This window comes from Oncorhynchus gorbuscha, linkage group LG07, assembly GCF_021184085.1.
Source record: "Oncorhynchus gorbuscha isolate QuinsamMale2020 ecotype Even-year linkage group LG07, OgorEven_v1.0, whole genome shotgun sequence".
NCBI classification, from domain to species: Eukaryota; Metazoa; Chordata; class Actinopteri; order Salmoniformes; family Salmonidae; genus Oncorhynchus; species Oncorhynchus gorbuscha.
This window is the reverse complement of record NC_060179.1, coordinates 21,175,752-21,198,228: the sequence shown is the minus strand read 5'-3', so window position 1 is coordinate 21,198,228 and position 22,477 is coordinate 21,175,752. Positions and strand designations below refer to the sequence as shown.

Here is a 22,477-nt window from a genome sequence, read left to right as displayed (position 1 = left end):
TAATCAAAATTAGACTTAAAGTAATGTTAATTACGACGTAGTTGTATATCATATGATACTCAATTAAATTCGACGCAATAAGATATACAAGATGCAATGATTCTCCTATTAGGATCCTAAGGAATCTTTTGGTGTGAAATGGGGCGCCCCTCCCTCGTTACAATTTATCAACCACAGTTGTGCTTGAAACCAGGTTTAAGTATCTGAAAGTGAAACTTTGACTCCACAGTTTAAAAACGTGTAGGCTAGGCTAAAATAGAATCTATCGGTGGGTAAGTATTTCCCGCAAGAATTCTAGCAAATTGAGGGAAAGTATGAAAGAACCAATCACTCCATCTGGATACTGAAATGGAGCTCATAATGACGCCTCTATTGGAGCGCGCACTGTCTCGAGCTTTTCTCCGAGCTTAGTGACGTCAGTTACCTCCTGGCAGCAAGCGAAGTCACTATCCGAGTGGAGGCTCTTGAAAGATACACAAGTAACCCAGTAGGAAAAGACAGACAGGGGAACACTCCCAGTAGGTACCGGGCACGTTAACTGTAAAACGGAATATTTTCCTCTATTACAGCGGAAGAGTAGAATTGATCTTACCCCGGAGCTGGGGGTAACGTTCGCGATACTCTACCGCAATGGATAGACTTTTAACTTGTCTAATTGCTGCGGGCAGCGTATTGCTTACAGTTCAAGCAGAAGTATTCAAAGGTAAGACTCATTTCTTGTGTAGTGTATTTTGTTTGTTTGAATTGCAAAAAGCCCAGGAATTTGAAGTAGCCTATGATAACGGGTCTGTCGCGCTTTCCGTCGAAGAACGCAATTCCGAAGTTCGTTGTCTTGAAGGCGGTCCAGTGTCTCTAGCAGTACAACATCCAAGTTTTCTGGCGAAAAGCCTGTAACGTTATAATGTTACTTGCTACGCATTTATTGTTCGACAGAGAAATTAGTGTATGGCTAGTTGGAATAGGGTTGTTTGATGTCCCTTTGATCAGTAAATAGCTCTAGTGTAAACAGACCGACGTGCCCCATCAGCGCATTGGAAACTTTTAGAATGTAGTCAGCGCTGTGGTATGCTATTTCACCAAATACACTGTAGCAGAATGTCGAATTGTTCTTCCATTTTGGATTATGGCTGTACTCTGGCAAAATGGCAATTATTTACATGATTCATAACCACAATAGCTGAATAACTGTTAGGTACCCATTGGCAGCTTGTTTTGGAGAGGGAAATGTTCCGTGCGTTACTTGGTTTATTCATTTTGTCCAATGCTCCTGATGCTATTAATTTCACGTCCGTTTCAAGTTGGTATACCATATGTTTATTGAATGGAACATTTACTAATCTACACTAAGGGTGACTGTCAGACTGACACAGACTTGTCTGAAAAGTTTTGAGATCCTTTGAAAGCCTAAGCTTATCAAAGCAAGCCGTTACTTTTTATAGATGCTAATCTATTTTAAGCAAGGGACGTCTAATAATCTAACTTCCTATTCCTGCTTATTGAAATAGACTAATTCATTTAGCATATAATACCTATATTAATGTAGTGCCAGAAGTGTCATTGCATATTGGCAACAATCCAAAGTGAAGGGCTGGGCAAATGTGTGTGGAGCGCTACATCTACACATGGATTGTTATACAGGTGCTTTGACATGATCTCGATTGCCTGTGTTTTGAATGGAAGAGAGCTGCATTTCGCACGTTTGAACTGTGGCTCATCTGAGCTTCATAGGAGGCATGTAACTATGCATACAGCAGGCAAGCAAGCACATCTGTTTTATCCTCAGTCAAGCTACAGTTGGCCATGCTTTTCTTACAGTAAATGTAATAATTAGGCTTAATGCCATTGGTATGTTGTGTTTAGTTATGCATCGGAGGATGATAGTTGTTTTGTTCAATGTAATGAAAGGTATTTTTGTTTTTTTCCCTAATGTGGTAGGCAAGCAAACTAACAGGCATATTTATTCAAATCTAATTTAAATACAACACAAATTTCTATATCCCCTTATGGGCAATTGGAGTAAGTTTTCTCACTCACATTTGTATCTAATTGATTGAGCCAGCCAAATATCTATTTTTGTAAAGGCTTCCATTTGCCCGGCACAATATTTTGAATTCCATGTAATAAAAATGGATAAATCCACTATTAGACAGGGCGTCCATGCTAGTTAACTACATCAGTAATCAGAGCTTTTTCTGATGATATGCATGTAAGAAGCCTTCCTACTAGTTTCTTGATTAGATATCGGACACATAACACTGTCACCGCCTCTCAATGCCTTTACGTGTAATGCCTGGTGGTGGCAGCATTGTACATACCGCCACACAATGGCTCTCTTGAGATTCAGGATTTGGTCCGCAACCTCATCAAATAACTTTTCCACCGCCATCCATATTAAAAAGCACAAACAGTCAAATATTTGTTAAACAAAGAATGATTTTATAATGGAATGTAAATAACCATTTTGTTTACTTGCCAATCAGGGAGTACAAAACCAGCGGTGGAATTACAAATGCAAATTAAGTGAGACTTTAAAAAAAATGTAATGTACGTAATAGTTGTTGTTCTCCCAAAACATTCCCCACATTTATTCCTGATCCTAGCACTGTTATTGGTTTAAGGCGGTTCCATTCCCTGCTTGCATCAGTTAGTTATCTATGAAAAGTTAGACATACCACACGCCACTTTTGTAGAAGCCCACAGACATGTACTGAGTGATACACAGTAGACACAGATGGTTCAATGTCCAGTTTGGCAGTCAGTTCAAGCTGTCAAGACAAACACAATATCATCAAAATATGTTTCTTGCGGTGAAGCCTGAATGGTTATTCTCTTGCTTTGCTGGAAGTAGGGCTAAATTGTTAAATTAATATGATAGTTTGTGCCCTTGGCTGAGCTTTGTGTGTTTGGACACTGCACAAGGCCTGGCTGGAGTAAGTTTTTTGTAATGGACATTGTGTCTTGTGTGACCAATTTACCCAGGATATCCCCTGGCTCTCCCAGATGGATGATACCCCTGCGCTGTTTCTTCCGTCCATTCACTGCTATAAATATATTTTTGTCGAGCTGCAGACCTTTGGTACATGCTGCATAATGCACATTGTTCTTCTTGCTTGGACTCGGCCACACAGCCTTTCTGTGGAGTGTTGCTGTGCCTCTTTCAACAATCCACTTTCAAATGATTTGTCTTGTCTTTTAAGACTGCACACAGTATAACCAGTCAAATAGCTTGCTATAGAAACTGTAGAAACTGTAGTTACTGGTTCTTCATGTCGCCACATTACAACCCAGACTGATGGAGCTTTGCTGGGATATCTGCACCAGTGGAGAATGAAATTAAAATCTGGAAAAGATGGAAGAGTTGCGCTCATAATGAACACACCGTCAATAATTAACTGGGATTATTAATGTCCACTACTGCATTTCAGTCATACACACCTAGCTAACCTGACACAAAGAAAGTCTTCCATGAAATTGCACCCCCCCAAACCCCCCAAACCATTTTGCCTTCAAGCTACTCGGCTTTTGTGCTTTTTTTTTTTTTAGCATCATCTCTTGCTGAAGGCCTAGTGATGAATTCCAGTCTGCCTCGCTGTATTTGTTGTGGCTGTGCACTGCAAACATTTCTAGCATTCTCCGACCCTGCGTGCTCTGTTTTTTCCCTCCCCAGTCCACCACCCACTCGGAACTAGCTGTGCTGATAATCCTGGTAGCTCGGTCAGGGCTTGACATTAACTTTTTTAATCACTTGTCCTTCTGATTTTATTATATATATATTTTTTAACTTTCCCCGAAAGCTGAAGTTACTTGTCCAAACAATAAAAAAGGTTTGTAAAACCATATTCCAAAAGGGTGACTGATTTTCTGTGCTTGCCCGTAGACTGTGGGGGGCTAGTAACCGGAAGGTTGCAAGTTCTAATCCCTGAGATGACAAGGTACAAATCTGTCGTTCTGCCCCTGAACAGGCAGTTAACCCACTGTTCCTTGGCCGTCATTGAAAATAAGAACTGACTTGCCTAGTTAAATAAAGGTAAAATAAAAAATACAACTGTAATTTCGCTCACATGCTATGGGAGGGATGAGAGGAATCATGACATGACAAAATATGTTTAGCTGAGCCACATTTTTTTGAATGGCCTATTCCACTCTGGTGGAGCTCTGGCACAAAAGACAGGCCTAGGTTAAGACACTGTCTGTGTGTGCTGAAGCACGCAGAAGGAGAGAGGAGAGAGTGACAGTCAACGAGCCTCATGTCTCGTGATGGGTAGTAAATCATCATGGGCTGCAGAGCCACTCTGCTCTCCTCAAAACTGGATAATTGTAAACTGATTGGCAAGTTTGTCTCATCCTCCTCTCTTATTAGGCCTAGGCTACTATGTGTTGTAGGTACAGTTGAAGTTGGAAGTTTACATACACTTAGGTTGGAGTCATTAACTTGTTTTTCAAACACTCCACAAATTTCTTGTTAACAAACTATACTTTTGGCAAATCAGTTAGAACATCTACTTTGTGCATGACACAAGTAATTCTTCCAACAATTGTTTACAGATTATTTCACTTATAATTCACTATCACAATCCCAATGGGTCAGAAGTTAAGATACACTAAGTTGACTGTGCCTTTAAACAGCTTGGAAAATTTTAGAAAATTATGTCAGGGCTTTAGAAGCTCATCATTTGAGTCAATTGGAGGTGTACCTGTGGATATATTTCAAGGCCTACCTTCAAACTCAGTGTCTCTTTGCTTGACATCATGGGAAAATCAACAGAAATCAGCCAAGACATCCGAAAAGAAATTGTAGACCTCCACAAGTCTGGTTCATCCTTGAGATCAAATCCCAAAAGCCTGAAGGTACCACGTTCATCTGTAAAAACAATTGTACACAAGTATAAACACCATGGGACCACGCAGCCGTCATACCGCTCAGGAAGGAGACACATTCTGTCTCCTAGAGATGAACGTACAAAAAGTGCAAATCAATCCCAGAACAACAGCAAAGGACCTTGTGAAGATGCTGGAGGACAGAGGTACAAAAGTATCTAGATCCACAGTATAACGAGTCCTATATCGACATAACCTGAAAGGCTGCTCAGCAAGGAAGAAGCCACTACTCCACAACCATCATAAAAAAGCCAGACTACGGTTTGCAACTGCACATGGGGACAAAGATTGTACTTTTGTAGACATGTCTTCTGGTCTGATGAAACAAAAATATAACCGTTTGGCCATGATGACCATCGTTATGTTTGGAGGAAAAAGGGGGAGGCTTGCAAGCCGAAGAACACCATCCCAACCGTGAAGTACCTGGGTGGCAGCATCATGTTGTGGGGATGCTTTGCTTTGCTGCAGGAGGGACTGGTGCACTTCTCAAAATAGATGGCATCATGATGTAGATATATTGAAGCAACAGCTCAAGACATCAGTCAGGAAGTTAAAGCTTGGTCGCAAATGGGACTTCCAAATGGACAATGACCCCAAGCATACTTCCAATGTTGTGGCATAATGGCTTAAGGACAACAAAGTCTAGGTATTAGTGGCCTTCACAAAGCCCTGACTTCAATCCTATAGAAAATATGTGTGCAGAACTGAAAAAGCGTGTGTGAGCAAGGTGGCCTACAAACCTGACTCAGTTACACCAGCTCTGTCAGGAGGAATGGGCCAAAATTCACCCAACTTATTGTGGGAAGCTTGTGGAAGGCTACCAGAAACGTTTGATCCAAGTTAAACAATTTACTCATTGAGTACATGTAAACTTCTGACCCACTGGGAATGTGATGAAATAAATCAAATATGAAATAAATCAAATAACGGATAAATTAAAAAAATCTCTCTACTATTATTCTGACATTTCACATTCTTACAATAAAGTGGTGATCTTAACTGACCTAAGACAGGGTTTTACTAGGATTAAATGTCTGGAATTATGAGAAACTGAGTTTAAATGTGTTTGGCTAAGGTGTATGTAAACTTCCCACTTCAACTGTAGGTCGCACATTGCTAGATTAATATGGAAATGGGCCTATGCGAACTATGCATCTTTTCCTAAGATTTCCTCAGATGTCTCCTAAATTTAAAAAAAATATATATATTTGACATTCGATTTTTCCATCTTGGTATAGGTTGCTCAATTTCACTTCTTGTCATTCAAAATAAATCTGTAATTGATAATAGCATAGACTCTGAATTTCAATATTATTCCCATTTTTAAAAGCTTCAACTTGTGTGGACTTTTAAACACTTTTTTTGAATAGTTTGGAAAATACTCAACTTTAATTTGTCTTTTAATGCTTTTATGATATTTCGCAATAGATTTTTATATTTTGCTATTGTTTTTTCTATCGCTCTTATTTTTACCTTAAGCCTCCCATGTTTTGGGTTATTCAAAAACACCTTAAACTTTTGATCGTGAAGTAGTCCATCAAGAGAACTCTAGCATGTATTAACCTGAAAGTGGCTTAATCGGCCAAGTCATATTCATATGAAATGGAGAGAAACTATAACATTTAGGCTTCTATAACAATAAGTCACCGGAGTGTCTGCTATAAAAGTAGCCTTTGGCTATAGGCCCAGATCATTTGAGGGAGAGAACAAAATGTTTGCTTGAGTGGATGGTCAGGGGGCCGGAACATAATTACAAATAATTTGTAGACTTCAAATTGACCGCAAGAAGCCCAAACGGATTTAATATTTGACAAAAACATAATAATTTCAATCCTTGCTTACATTTGTATATGATCACGTGTCTCTATTATGCGTGAGGATACTTGAGAACAGATTTCCCAAATTAAAATGACTTGGAGCTGATTTCCTGGTTGTTTTTAGTCTCTTTTTATGTCCAACAATGAAAATGTTAAATAACCATTTTATTTTATTTTGCTCAGAAAACTTGGGGGGCCAAATAAAACTACCCGTGAGCAGCCAGTTGGGGGAACCCTGAAATATGCTATATCAAATAGGAATATACACAATTTACTCAGTCAGCTATACACTGCCCTGCTTTGATATTGTGATTTGTGTCATTTTCTTTTCTTTTTTACTTACTTCTTACTATACTTTTCACTTATGCATACATACATACATACATACATACATACATACATACATACATACATACATACATACATACATACATACATACATACATACATACATACATACATACATACATACATACATACATACATACATACATACATACATACATACATACATACATACATACATACATACATACATACATACATACATACATACATACATACATACATACATACATACATACATACATACATACATACATACATACATACATACATACATACATACATACATACATACATACATACATACATACATACATACATACATACATACATACATACATATTTTCCCCGGACAAGCCTTAATGTCGAGCCCTGTGTGTCGTGTCCATTAGGGCACACTGCAGAACAATAAAAACATGCCTGTTTTGGTTAAGTTCAGCTAGAGCTTTCTTCTTTAATTTTTGTGCCTAATGAACACTACCAGGCTAGATGAGTCTATTTGCAGGACATTGCCCAGGAAGGCCTGGACCAGCCAGTGTTGTGGTTTAAAGTGCACAGGTATAGACAGTATAATTGCCCGTTAGAAGAGATGTTGAGCAAACAGGGCCCCCTCTAATTAAACTCAGCTCTTCTGGAGGCAGAGAGATGGGGACACAGGGAAAGGCTGGATAACTCCTGAATCAGCCAGCACCGCCATACTGTGAGGGCAATAGGGAGACCAGGTGGTCCAGTCAGCATCTTGCGCTGTACACCACTGTCAGGTTTAACAAACCGCTGAGACTAAAGGAAGCTCTCTTATGATTACATATTCATTATTCCGATGGATAAAGGTGTTTACCGAATCTCGCTAGAGGCCTTTCTAGGTGACTGTGTCAGTCTAAGCACTCAGGAAAACAACTAATTAATTCACCAAGGACCACCCCTGCCCCACTTCCAAGCCAACAGCATAGGACTTCTACTATTACTAGGATGTTGTTACGTACTGTAGGCTGGGTATAGGCTGTCCTCAGGAGTGTGTGTTTTTGTGTTTAGTTTTTTTCCTGCTTCCTTGCATGTTATTTTTCTGGAACCAGGTTACAGGAAGGGTGGCAGGTTAGTACACTGTTGCAGCTCTTCTTCTCTGTGTCCCTGCCTTGCATATATGAGAATATGACCACAGGCAAATCTCTCCATTACTGTCATCCTGCATCTGTGGCACTCTGTGGAGTCGTCATTATGGGTCATTAACAGTTTGGGGCCACGGTGTTCTTCTCAGTCATGTTCTTCTCCTCTGTGTTCCCCCTCCCCCTGCTCTAATTTGTGACCAAAAGTCATTGTTGCTCCTAAAGGAAGTTTGAGAAACAACCTCCCTTTCCGACCTTCCCGGCCCAGGAGTTTTCTGAAGGAAAGGAGGCCCACGTCGACTTTAGCGTGGCCTTTCATAGAGCTGCAGTGAAAACGACAACATCAGGGAATGATTCGCAGTCGAGGGCATCATCATAGTTTCTCTACTACTGCGGAATCATTGGAGCCCCCTGAACCCTCCCCAGAAAACTTGTTTCTTGGATAAGTAATTTTTATTCCTCTGTATTGATATTTTTAATAGTTGCCAAACCCTGATGCCCAGCACTAATCCCCATAATTTATTTATGTTTCTGCTAAATGGGGAAGGTATGAATATTTGCTCAGAACGCAAGGACCATGTAGTGACAATTTATACTTTTTATTTATTTTTTATGATGTTTTAATTATTTATCTTACTTTTCACTTATTCTGCGGGTATTTATTGCAAAGCAAGCAGAAGGGAATTAAAAAAAAATACAAATAAATCTTTGTTAGTCATTTTAATTGGGGACGTTAAAAGGGGCAGCATTGCGTACCGGCTGGTCTTTTGCTCTGCAGCGTGATGAACTGTTTTGATGTTGACTGCTGAAATTTGCAGCTTAGCGTTGCTTTTCAAACTGAATTCCACCCCATTAGCAGAAGTTTGTCACATTCATCATCCCATTTGTCCTGGGTTCTCTCCATGTCTGAAAGACTTAATCAGCCATCTTGTCAATGGTAAAGAGACACCGATTAGAGTGAGACTGATGGAAAATTACAAGATGGAACTAAATAGCCAAGCTGTGTGCGGCCTTTATGGTTTACCCCAGCTTTTTTCTCTCAGACATTAAAAAAAAAAAAAAAAAAAAAAAAATGCTGCTCCATATTAAGTTTGAAAATCTCCATTCCTTTTTGCCACAGAGCAGCCTTTTTGAAGTGTTTGACCTCTGTCCTAGTGTCAAACCCAAATCATATGACTTTAATAGCTCAGCCTGGTCTCAAGGCCTTCGTCTTAAGCCAATTTAGGTTTACACTGTGTTGGGCTGAATGCCACGGCCCTGAGCAGGGTGAGACTGGCTCAAGGAGGAACATTTTAATGGTATTAATGGTCCCATCAGCATGTGGTCACATTGAAACTGTCAGCTCTCAGGGGCCCACTGGAAACACCAACAGGGGGAGAGAAAAAAAAAGCTGTGAAACCAAAAGCAGGCAAAGCCAGCTCTTGTAGTAGAAGCTTGTTGATGTCGCGTTAGACTGTTAGGTCTTTACTTGAGGTTTTAGCAATTTAAATAACCAGCTTTAATGCGTGTAACCCCCCCCCCCCCCCCCTCAGGCGAACAACCTTTTTTTTTGTTGAGCATGCAGCTCTGCCAGACCTCTGACTATATTAACACGAGGCGTTGTTAAACACAGTTTATTAGAATCCAGGACTAGACGTTCTCTGTTCTCGGTCTTAGCCGTCACCCAAATTATTTTTTCCACCAACCCTGCGACAGCAGCAAAATCTTCCCCAAATATAGATAATGAAAGGATTTAAAGAAGAAACGACTCCTATGAAAAGCAGTCAAAGCTCTGCTACTAGTTGTGATGCGTTTTACGGTTGATCTTAAAGTCGCACCAAGCCACTGGAGGGGCCCGCATGTCTTCAAGTGGTCGGAGAACTTCTACAAATCAGATTTAGAGGAGGCTTAAAAATCCTAGCACGATAGGGGAGAGGCGTTCTGCGAACAGAAGCCACAAGGGGAACATTGAGGTAAGAGCTTGCTGAATGTGCAAGTACAATCTTAGAGGGATTAATCGATATGAGGGTCACCGGCTCGCTGTATTAAATAATGTTGTCTTTCAGTCGCACACAAACCGTCCTAATCCTATAGCCGCCAGCCCTGTCTCAACACATGGTGGACAGATATTAAAACAGGCCAATATTAAATCCAGGCCAGCACAAAACAATAAGCCAAGAGAAAATGATACGGCTTAAGAATACACCCGGCAATCAGACAGACCTCTCTCCACAGGTCAGAGGAATTAAGGGGTCATCTAAATTATAATCTCCCAAAGGAGGGGGGGCTCCAACAACAACTTTTCAACCGTAGCCTCACTGAAGGATTGTGATAAATTAGCATTGTGTTTAAGATGCAGATTTAACATTTACTGGAACACACTAAAATATGCACATATCACTTTAGATTTCTCAGCGGTATGTACTCTCCTCACTCCAAGTTGAGTGGATTCCACACAGTGTAGGAAGGCCTCTGGAAATTCTCTAAAATCTTGAAATGTGTTTTCAAAGGAGTGGAATGTAAATATTTTATTGGGGTATTATAATTCCATCTTTATCATAATTATCATAACAGCTGTCCTTGGAGCTTGTCCACGAGTGCTGCTGTGCTTTATTATAATATCTGTGTGAGTTAAAGTGAGGGAGATGAAACAGAAAGCCGTTAAACACCACAGGCATTAATGGGGAGAAGTGGTTAGGGAATTGGATATGTGAACAGCAGCACGCTGCCCGAAGGGGACAGAACTGCTCTCTTTATCCCCGGGAAAGGTACTTAACCTATATTGCAACTGTAAATATTCATAAGTGGGTAATACGTAAAATGTGGAGTTAGACTCAATACATATCTAACATTAACTTTAAGGAAATGGAGTATGAAATGAAGTCACTAAAGTGACATCGATCTTGTGGGTTTGGGGCCCATCTCCCTGCGTGTATTCATTTACATGCAATGGAGATTTGGTGTTGTCGTTGGAGTAATTTCTGAGCCTGTTTATGAGTGTGGTGAGTTTTTAGGTCAGTGTCTGCCCTGCTCCTGTCCTCCACTTGTAGCTGTAAGTATTTCTGGAAATAATGAAGTGGTTACCCCGGGGTGACGGCAGCACCTCCTTTACCTCCCCATATTTCATCCAGGCTGATTGATGAGGTTCTATATGTATGTCATCCGTTTAGATGGGGGAGAAAGTGAGGGGCACATTTTTCAAGAACCATCCGTGTCCGACAAGCCCCCAGTGAGTTGTGCAATGTTAAGTGAGGTTAACAGAACGCTTAAAATTAGAGCAGTGTGAGCCTTATAGGGGCTAAACTAGTTATGAAGTTGGGCAAAGAGCACAACCAAAGCAGACCAGGTTTCTTGAAGAGATGGCATGTGTTTTCTGTTGCAAATGGGAAGGTAGGCTGTAAATTCCTATTGATTGATGGACACTCTATGGGTAATCTTCCTGAAAAGGGATCTTTACTTTTGCTTTAGTGTTTTTAGACACTTCACTTACTAATCAGGATTGGAGCAGTGCTCTAGCTGCAGACTTTAGCATAAATGCTTTTCCAAATATCCATATTGGTTCCAGCTGTACACCCTCAAGGAAAACAAAGAATGATGGATAGGAGAACTTATAGTGGGATACACAAAGTACCCTGTGGAAGGGTTTAAGATTCTGGATTTTCCCTTCTTAGACCCAACAAATTGATGGCAACCTAGTGCCAACAAAGCATTGTTCTTCCAGCAGATTTCCCCAATATAAGTTTATACCTCCATGATAACCAACCCAGCTCCGCCACCAGTGCATTACCTCGCTGGTAGCTCCACGAGGTTCACTGAGAAAGCTCGGAAGCATGAAATAAGCCCCCCCCAAAACAAGATAAACGAGGCAAATCTCAAATGGCCAAAATACAATTGAATCCAATTTGGCCAAATCCTTGCTGCTTGGTTTTCAGATCGGTCTAAAAACACACTGTGTGGCATTGCTTGGCTGATATACCAAAGTCTTGTTTTGTTTTCTTAATCTTCCTCAAGTTTTGCTTTCTAATCCCCCTAATCCTCACACTAAATAGAAAAACAAATCATCTATACCCAGACAGAAAAAACACAGCTTGTGAAAGTTTTTCTCTGGCCTTTTGTGCAGTAATATCAGAGGAGATGGATGCTCTCTGATGATTCACTAAGACCGACAACTGTTCATATTGTAGGTTGACTCTTTACTGCCAAACTGGGAGATTGGAGGCTGGCTGGCTGGCGGGGTAGCACAGCCTTGTACGCAGAAAGACAGACAGGGAGACAGAGGGGTCTTAGATGGTTATATGGACTGCTTTGCTATTGAGATTGGCAGATGGGGAGGCAGGCAGGCCAATAGACAGTCAGCGAGGGGAATAGGGTAGGAGGCAGAGGCAGGCAGGCAGGGCTGGTGGCAGGAGACAGAACCATGGAGCCCCGGGCCTTTCCAGAGGCACTGCATTAACAGGGACAGAGCTGGTAGGGGGGGTGGGTTCCATCTCAGAACTACTACTGCCAAGTCTGTGACACGTCAACTCATCTGGGGTGAGCTCTCCAGCATGGAGCCCCTCTCATGGATGTAATGGTAGAGATGTGGTACTGTGCTTTCACAGGTGTCGTCTCACCTTTCAGTGCACTTGTCATCGGGGGGGGGGGGGGGGGTGCGTTGGTCTAGTGGTCTGATTTGCAACCTGGCGTGTCAACAGCTAAATCTGTTCAGAGTTTAGAGCCAGCAGAGTTCTGCATTAACAATATTCTGTATCAAAGTCTTGTCTCTACTCCGGGGGTAGGTATGTTTCACTGGCTTGGTAATAAAGTGCATAAACTGGGTCATTGACCCCACCCACCCCACCATCCCCTTGCCTGAAGTGTTGACACCGCAGCCCCCAAAGAGAACCCAGCAGGCAGTGAACTCTCTCATCCTCACCCGATGCCCATCTAAACCCAGACAGCTCCCAACCCAGCCTTTCCAGACGGGGGGGCATGAGGGGGACAGACTGAGGATTTGTTGTTGCTAGCTTTTGCTAACTCACTAAAACCACTGCGACCTAATAAGCCCTCTCTCTCCCCTCTCTTCCCCACGACTCCTCTCTAACCATTTTACGGAGCTAAGTGCGCAGCAATCCAGAGGTGATTGGGCGTAATCCTTTAGCATGGGGGAATATTGTGTGTGGAAGTGAGTGCTGCCGAGTGTTGAGATGCAGCAAGGCAAATAATGAAGGCATGTGTTTACCTATAATTCCCTTCACCCAGGGAGATGGATTAGTGCAAACGGAGAGCTTGTTGTCAGATTTCTTAAGTTGCCTTCAAGTATGAAGCCCCACACACACACACACACACACACACACACACACACACACACACACACACACACACACACACACACACACACACACACACACACACACACACACACACACACACACACACACACTGGCCCCCGCGGAGGGTTTTAGTGTGCCGGGCCTGAATAGGGGGGTCTTTCATGCCTAATAGTCCAGAGACTGAGTTTTCGTCCCCCCGGCCCCCTGCCCCGGCAGCCATTATAGCCCTCTTTAGTCACCAGAGGAGAGGCAACATCAAACAGCAGGAATCGCCTCATACTGTATAAGCTCCCGAGCTCCGCCAAGCATTGCACACATATGCTACTTTTCAAATGGAACACCGGTGTTACACTAGTGTATACAACCCTTATGTTATACTAGGGACATTGCTTCCATAGCTATGACTGACAGTGAGGACTTGTGAATAGTGCTGTTACGGAGACGAGAGCCAGCTGCTCATAGCTGGTTGATGCATTGAATGAAAAGTGTTCCTATAAGCCCATGTTGCGCAACATTTCTATAGGCAATGCAATTGCGTGAGAGAAAAGTGTTTTGATGGCCTCTTAAAAAGAGGATCCTATCAGCTTTCAATAGGCTAGGAGTACTATATTGATTTCTTAATATTAAAGACATTGCTTTGCTTTACAACCGGAGTAGCCTACCTGGCTGGCATGACAATGAACCGTGGGAAAAGCGCCCTCCATTCGCTATTCAAGTGCAAACGGATGTCTTTTCCCCCTGCCCCACAGGTGCATGATAAGGGCCCATTCTAAATCCAAATCAAATTTCACACACATTATTTAGTATATGTAAAGACAAGATTACATTGAGAATAGTCTGAGTGAGAATATTATCACTGGTGAATGATGCCCAGCGTGTGCAGTCTAAGGCAAGAAACAGTTGCATGCAGCTTTTTCAAATCATAGTCGCATACATCACGTACTGTAGCCCAGCCCATAGGCTTATATGTTTTGAAAAGGTTTGCATCACAACTGAAGTAGCCAAATAACTCTGAGTAGCTAATGCTGGGCGATATGGCCAAAATATCATATCACGCTATTTTTCCTTTTTTTTTTTTTTACAGTATTTTATGTTTTGAATAACACAAGTTCTAAATTTGCTTTATGAGTAGTGCGTGACCCTCGGGTGGCAACACATGCATACTAACATAAGGATGACTGAATATGCTTTTCTGTTCTTCTGAAATAGTCTACATTTTCTTAAGATCATAAAGTTTCTTTAGACCTGCCTAAAATAAATTACGGATTTATTGTGAGGATGTAGGCTAAAGTTAATGGATTTATTAGACATTTTAAAATGTAGATGTTTCAAAGGTATCAGTGGCTTTTAGGCTATGCGTGGAAGCCTGGAGATGCTAAATGTGTGTGTTAATTAAGTCAATTACCGTGAGACCAGCAGTTATTTGCATGACATTTACCGGCTGGTAAAATTTCATGACAGCCACTGCCCCACTTGTGAAGAGCAGAATCAACAACCTCTGCATAATCAAAAGTTACTTTGTGAGAAGGTGTTTAAGTTCAGAGTTGGCCATTGTTATGTAAATGCCATCTGAAAAGTACCTGTGGCCTGGCTTTGGCCCCAAATGAGAGATGGTTCGCTGGAGCCATGGCCTGGCGAGAAACTGGTGCCAGCCTGCGTATTTTTATTTTATTTAACTAGGCATGTCAGTTAAGAACAAATTCTTATTTACAATGACGGCCTAGGAACAGTTGGTTAATGCCTTGTTCAGGCGTAGAACGCCAGAACACCATAGTTCCTAAGGAACTATGCAGTATTTTTTAAAATCTGTTATTTCTTTCATTGGTACCCCAGGTAATCTTAGGTTTCATTACATACAGTCGGGAGGAACTACTGAATATAAGAGCAACGTCAACTCACCATCATTACGACCAGGAATATGACTTTCTCGAAACGGATCCTGTATTTTGCCTTCCACCCAGGACAATGGATCGGATCCTAGCCGGCGACCCAAAACAACGACGCCGTAAAAGGGGCAAACGAAGCTGTCTTCTGGTCAGGCTCCGGAGACGGGCACATCGCGCACCACCCCCCAGCATACTAATCGCCAATGTCCAGTCTCTTGACAACAAGGTTGATGAAATCCGAGCAAGGGTAGCATTCCAGAGAGACGTCAGAGACTGTAATGTTCTTTGCTTCACCGAAACATGGCTCACTTGAGAGACTCTATCGGAGTCGGTGCAGCCAGCTGGTTTCTTCATGCATCGCGTCAACAGAAACGAGCATCTTTCTGGTAAGAAGAGGGGTGGGGGGGTATGCCTTATGATTAACGAGACGTGGTGTGATCATAACAACATACAGGAACTCAAGTCCTAATGTTCACCTGACTTAGAATTCCTCACAATCAAATGTCGACCGCATTATCTACCAAGGGAATTCTCTTCGATTATAATCACAGCTGTATATATTCCCCCCCAAGCAGACACATCGATGGCTCTGAACTAACTTTATTTGACTCTATGTAAACTGGAAACCACATATCCTGAGCCTGCATTCATTGTAGCTGGGGATTTTAACAAGGATAATCTGAAAACAAGACTCCCTAAATTCTATCAGCATATCGATTGCGCAACCAGGGCTGGTAAAACCCTGGATCATTGTTATTCTAACTTCCGCGATGCATATAAGGCCTTCCCCCGCCCTCCTTTCGGAAAAGCTGACCACGACTCCCATTTTGTTGCTTCCAGCCTACAGACGGAGGCTAAAACAAGAAGCTCCCGCACCCAGGTCTGTTCACCTCTGGTCCGACCAATCAGATTCCACGTTCCAAGACTCCTTCGATCGTGTGGATTGCGTCCAATAACAACATTGACGAATACGCTGATTCGGTGAGCGAGTTCATTAGAAAGTGCATCGGTGATATTATACCCACAACAACAACGATTAAAACTTTCCCAAACCAGAAACCGTGGCTTGAACCACTGCTTTTAACCAGGGCAAGGTGACCGGAAACATGACCGACTACAAACAGTGTAGCTATTCCCTCCGCAAGGCAATCAAACAAGCTAAGCGTCAGAGACAAAGTAGAGTTGCAATTCAATGGCTCAGACACGAGGTATGTGGCACGGTCTACAGTCAATCACGGATTATAAAAAGAAACCCAGCCCTGTCGCGGACCAGGATGTCTTGCTCCCAGACAGACAAAATAACTTTTTTGCTTGCTTTGAGGACAATATAGTGCCACTGACACGGCCTGCTACCAACTCCACGGACTCTCCTTCACTGCAGCCGACGTGAGTAAAACATTTAAACGTGTTAACCCTTGCCCAAACGGCATCCCCAGCCGCATCCTCAGAGCATGCGCAGACCAGCTGGCTGGTGTGTTTACGGACATATTCAATCAATCCCTATCCCAGTCTGCTGTTCCCACATGCTTTAAGAGGGCCACCATTGTTCCTGTTCCCAAGAAAGCTAAGGTAACCGAGCTAAACGACTATTGCCCCGTAGCACTCACTTCCGTCATCATGAAGTGCTTTGAGAGACTAGTCAAGGACCATATCACCTCCACCCTACCTGACACCCTAGACCCACTCCAATTTGCTTACCGCCCAAATAGGTCCACAGACGATGCAATCTCAACCACACTGCACACTGCCCTAACCCATCTGGACAAGAGGAATACCTATGTGAGAATGCTGTTCATCGACTACACCACAGCATTTAACACCATAGTACCCTCCAAACTCGTCATCAAGCTCGAGACCCTGGGTCTCGACCGCCGCCCTGTGCAACGGGGTACTGGACTTCCTGATGGGCCGCCCCCAGGTGGTGAGGGTAGGTAACAACATCTCCACCCCGCTAATCCTCAACACTGGGGCCCCACAAGGGTGCGTTCTGAGCCCTCTCCTGTACTCCCTGTTCACCCACGACTGCGTGGCCATGCACGCCTCCAACTCAATCAAGTTTGCGGATGACACTACAGTGGTAGGCTTGATTGCCAACAACGACGAGACGGCCTACAGGGAGGAGTTGAGGGCCCTCGGAGTGTGGTGTCAGGAAAATAACCTCACACTTAACATCAACAAAACAAAGGAGATGATTGTGGACTACAGGAAACAGCAGAGGGAGCACCACCCTATCCACATCGACGGGACAGTAGTAGAGAGGGTAGTAAGTTTTAAGTTCCTCGGCGTACACATCACGGACAAACTGAATTGGTCCACCCACACAGTCCGTGTTGTAAAATTCCGGAGTTCTAAATTGAGCAGCTGCTGAAAAATGAGCTCCTTTATTTATTGAGATTTAAATGTTTTTTTAGAGTGAAGTACATCGAAAAAATCAAGAGAAAACTGCAAGACTCAATAGAAGACAAAACAAGGAACAAACTAAACAAGACAGGCTTTTGAAAAATAAATATTTTTTTCATAAAATTGTACAGTTATCTTAGCTAGGTGAATTGCTAACAGAATTGTTTACTTGTTGCTAAGCAGTTGCTAGGGACTCTCCTGGAAGAAGCTAGCTAGCTTACAAAGAATAACAACAAAAAATATCTAGTTAACAGAAGAAAGGAAGACAAAATAAGGACAAAAGAAGGACAGAAGAAAAAGGAAAAGAAAGAGGACAACAAAGTGAAACAGTCAGCACTTCTATTGCAACTTCGTATTTCGTCGTCCTAACGTAGTCTACACTGCTATCTGCCCAGCAGCTAGCCAGCTAGCAAACGTCCACCGTCTACCGAATAGCAGCACTGTAGAAACTATTACACTCAACTGAACGACTTGATTAGTGTAGTGTTAGCTAGCTACATAGTTGTCTTTGCTGTCTTCGTATCCAAGATAATTGTGTAGTTTAGAGCGTGTAGTCTTAGAGTGATTATCTTAATTTACCGAGGTTAGCTAGCCAGCTATTTGTCGTCCTTAACGTAGGAGACACTGCTAGCTAGCCAACAGCTAGCCAACGTCTACTGAATAGAACTTCCGCACTCAACAACCCGGTCGCATTCCGCTTCGCTCCACAGGTAGTATCACATTTTTCATTTCATTTCATTACAGCACAACGGTTTGATTTGTTTGATCGTAGCTAGCTACATAGCTAGCTACATAGCCGTCTGTGTATCAAAGATAATTGTGTAGTCTAGAGCGATTTTCTAGGTTAGCTAGCCAGCTATTGTCGTTCTTTTAACGCAACGTAACGTAATCAACACTGCTAGCTAGCCAGCTAGCCCCGAATAGCAGCACTGTAGAAACTACTACACTCAACGGAACGACTTGATTAGTGTAGTGTCAACAACGCAGCCACTGTCAGCTAGCCTACAAAGTCAACAACGCAGCCACTGCCAGCTAGCCTACTTCAGCAGTACTGTATCATTTTTAATCATTTTAGTCAATAAGATTCTTGCTACGTAAGCTTAACTTTCTGAACATTCGAGACGTGTAGTCCACTTGTCATTCCAATCTCCTTGCATTAGCGTAGCCTCTTCTGTAGCCTGTCAACTATGTGTCTGTCTATCCCTGTTCTCTCCTCTCTGCACAGACCATACAAACGCTCCACACCGCGTGGCCGCTGCCACCCTAATCTGGTGGTCCCAGCGCGCACGACCCACGTGGAGTTCCAGGTCTCCGGTAGCCTCTGGAACTGCCGATCTGCAGCCAACAAGGCAGAGTTCATCTCAGCCTATGCCTCCCTCCAGTCCCTCGACTTCTTGGCACTGACAGAAACATGGATCACCACAGATAACACTGCTACTCCTACTGCTCTCTCTTCGTCCGCCCACGTGTTCTCGCACACCCCGAGAGCTTCTGGTCAGCGGGGTGGTGGCATAGGGATCCTTCTCTCTCCCATGTGGTCATTCTCTCTTTCTCCCCTTACCCATCTGTCTATCGCCTCCTTTGAATTTCATGCTGTCACAGTTACCAGCCCTTTCAAGCTTAACATCCTTATCATTTATCGCCCTCCAGGTCCCCTCGGAGAGTTCATCAATGAGCTTGATGCCTTGATAAGCTCCTTTCCTGAGGACGGCTCACCTCTCACAGTTCTGGGCGACTTTAACCTCCCCACGTCTACCTTTGACTCATTCCTCTCTGCCTCCTTCTTTCCACTCCTCTCCTCTTTTGACCTCACCCTCTCACCTTCCCCCTACTCACAAGGCAGGCAATACGCTCGACCTCATCTTTACTAGATGCTGTTCTTCCACTAACCTCATTGCAACTCCCTCCAAGTCTCCGACCACTACCTTGTATCCTTTTCCCTCTCGCTCTCATCCAACACTTCCCACACTGCCCCTACTCGGATGGTATCGCGCCGTCCCAACCTTCGCTCTCTCTCCCCCGCTACTCTCTCCTCTTCCATCCTATCATCTCTTCCCTCTGCTCAAACCTTCTCCAACCTATCTCCTGATTCTGCCTCCTCAACCCTCCTCTCCTCCCTTTCTGCATCCTTTGACTCTCTATGTCCCCTATCTTCCAGGCCGGCTCGGTCCTCCCCTCCCGCTCCGTGGCTTGACGACTCAATGCGAGCTCACAGAACAGGGCTCCGGAAGGCCGAGCGGAAATGGAGGAAAACTCGCCTCCCTGCGGACCTGGCATCCTTTCACTCCCTCCTCTCTACATTTACCTCCTCTGTCTCTGCTGCTAAAGCCACTTTCTACCACTCTAAATTCCAAGCATCTGCCTCTAACCCTAGGAAGCTCTTTGCCACATTCTCCTCCCTCCTGAATCCCCCCCCCTCCCTCTCTGCAGATGACTTCGTCAACCATTTTGAAAAGAAGATCGACGACATCCGATCCTCGTTTGCTAAGTCAAACAACACCGCTGGTTCTGCTCACACTGCCCTACCCTGTGCTCTGACCTCTTTCTCCCCTCTCTCTCCAGATGAAATCTCGCGTCTTGTGACGGCCGGCCGCCCAACAACCTGCCCGCTCGACCCTATCCCCTCCTCTCTTCTCCAGACCATTTCCGGAGACCTTCTCCCTTACCTCACCTCGCTCATCAACTTATCCCTGACCGCTGGCTACGTCCCTTCCGTCTTCAAGAGAGCGAGAGTTGCACCCCTTCTGAAAAAACCTACACTCGATCCCTCCGATGTCAACAACTACAGACCAGTATCCCTTCTTTCTTTTCTCTCCAAAACTCTTGAACGTGCCGTCCTTGGTCAGCTCTCCCGCTATCTCTCTCAGAATGACCTTCTTGATCCAAATCAGTCAGGTTTCAAGACTAGTCATTCAACTGAGACTGCTCTTCTCTGTATCACGGAGGCGCTCCGCACCGCTAAAGCTAACTCTCTCTCCTCTGCTCTCATCCTTCTAGACCTATCGGCTGCCTTCGATACTGTGAACCATCAGATCCTCCTCTCCACCCTCTCCGAGTTGGGCATCTCCGGCGCGGCCCACGCTTGGATTGCGTCCTACCTGACAGGTCGCTCCTACCAGGTGGCGTGGCGAGAATCTGTCTCCTCACCACGCGCTCTCACCACTGGTGTCCCCCAGGGCTCTGTTCTAGGCCCTCTCCTATTCTCGCTATACACCAAGTCACTTGGCTCTGTCATAACCTCACATGGTCTCTCCTATCATTGCTATGCAGACGACACACAATTAATCTTCTCCTTTCCCCCTTCTGATGACCAGGTGGCGAATCGCATCTCTGCATGTCTGGCAGACATATCAGTGTGGATGACGGATCACCACCTCAAGCTGAACTTCGGCAAGACGGAGCTGCTCTTCCTCCCGGGGAAGGACTGCTCGTTCCATGATCTCGCCATCACGGTTGACAACTCCATTGTGTCCTCCTCCCAGAGCGCTAAGAACCTTGGCGTGATCCTGGACAACAAACTGTCGTTCTCAACTAACATCAAGGCGGTGGCCCGTTCCTGTAGGTTCATGCTCTACAACATCCGCAGAGTACGACCCTGCCTCACACAGGAAGCGGCGCAGGTCCTAATCCAGGCACTTGTCATCTCCCGTCTGGATTACTGCAACTCGCTGTTGGCTGGGCTCCCTGCCTGTGCCATTAAACCCCTACAACTCATCCAGAACGCCGCAGCCCGTCTAGTGTTCAACCTTCCCAAGTTCTCTCACGTCACCCCGCTCCTCCGCTCTCTCCACTGGCTTCCAGTTGAAGCTCGCATCCGCTACAAGACCATGGTGCTTGCCTACGGAGCTGTGAGGGGAACGGCACCTCAGTACCTCCAGGCTCTGATCAGGCCCTACACCCAAATAAGGGCACTGCGTTCATCCACCTCTGGCCTGCTCGCCTCCCTACCACTGAGGAAGTACAGTTCCCGCTCAGCTCAGTCAAAACTGTTCGCTGCTCTGGCTCCCCAATGGTGGAACAAACTCCCTCACGACGCCAGGACAGCGGAGTCAATCACCACCTTCCGGAGACACCTGAAACCCCACCTCTTTAAGGAACACCTAGGATAGGATAAAGTAATCCTTCTCACCCCCTCCCCCTTAAAATATTTAGATGCACTATTGTAAAGTGGTTGTTCCACTGGATGTCATAAGGTGAATGCACCAATTTGTAAGTCGCTCTGGATAAGAGCGTCTGCTAAATGACTTAAATGTAAAATGTAAATGTGAAGAAGGCGCAGCAGTGCCTCCTCAACCTCAGTAGGCTGAAGAAATTTGTTTACATTGTAATGCAATCATCTTCACGATGCTGTCTGTGTGGGTGGACCAATTCAGTTTGTCTGTGATGTGTACGCCGAGGAACTTAAAACTTACTACCCTCTCCACTACTGTTCCATCGATGTGGATAGGGGGGTGTTCCCTCTGCTTTTTCCTGAAGTCCACAACCATCTCCTTAGTTTTGTTGATGTTGAGTGTGAGGTTATTTTCCTGACACCACACTCTGAGGGCCCTCACCTCCTCCCTGTAGGCCATCTCGTTGTTGTTGGTAATCAAGCCTACCACTGTTGTGTCGTCCGCAAATTTGATGATTGAGTTGGAGGCGTGCGTGGCCACGCAGTCGTGGGTGAACAGGGAGTACAGGAGAGGGCTCACAACGCACCCTTGTGGGGCCCCAGTTTTGAGGATCAGCGGGGTGGAGATGTTGTTACCTACCCTCAC

At 44.1% G+C, this 22,477-nt stretch overlaps 1 pseudogene; it reads left to right on the top strand.

Annotated features, from left to right (window-relative positions):
- Positions 1–437: 437 nt before the first annotated feature.
- The window catches only part of LOC124039616, a 306,037-nt pseudogene continuing 283,997 nt past the window's right edge, over positions 438–22,477 (top strand).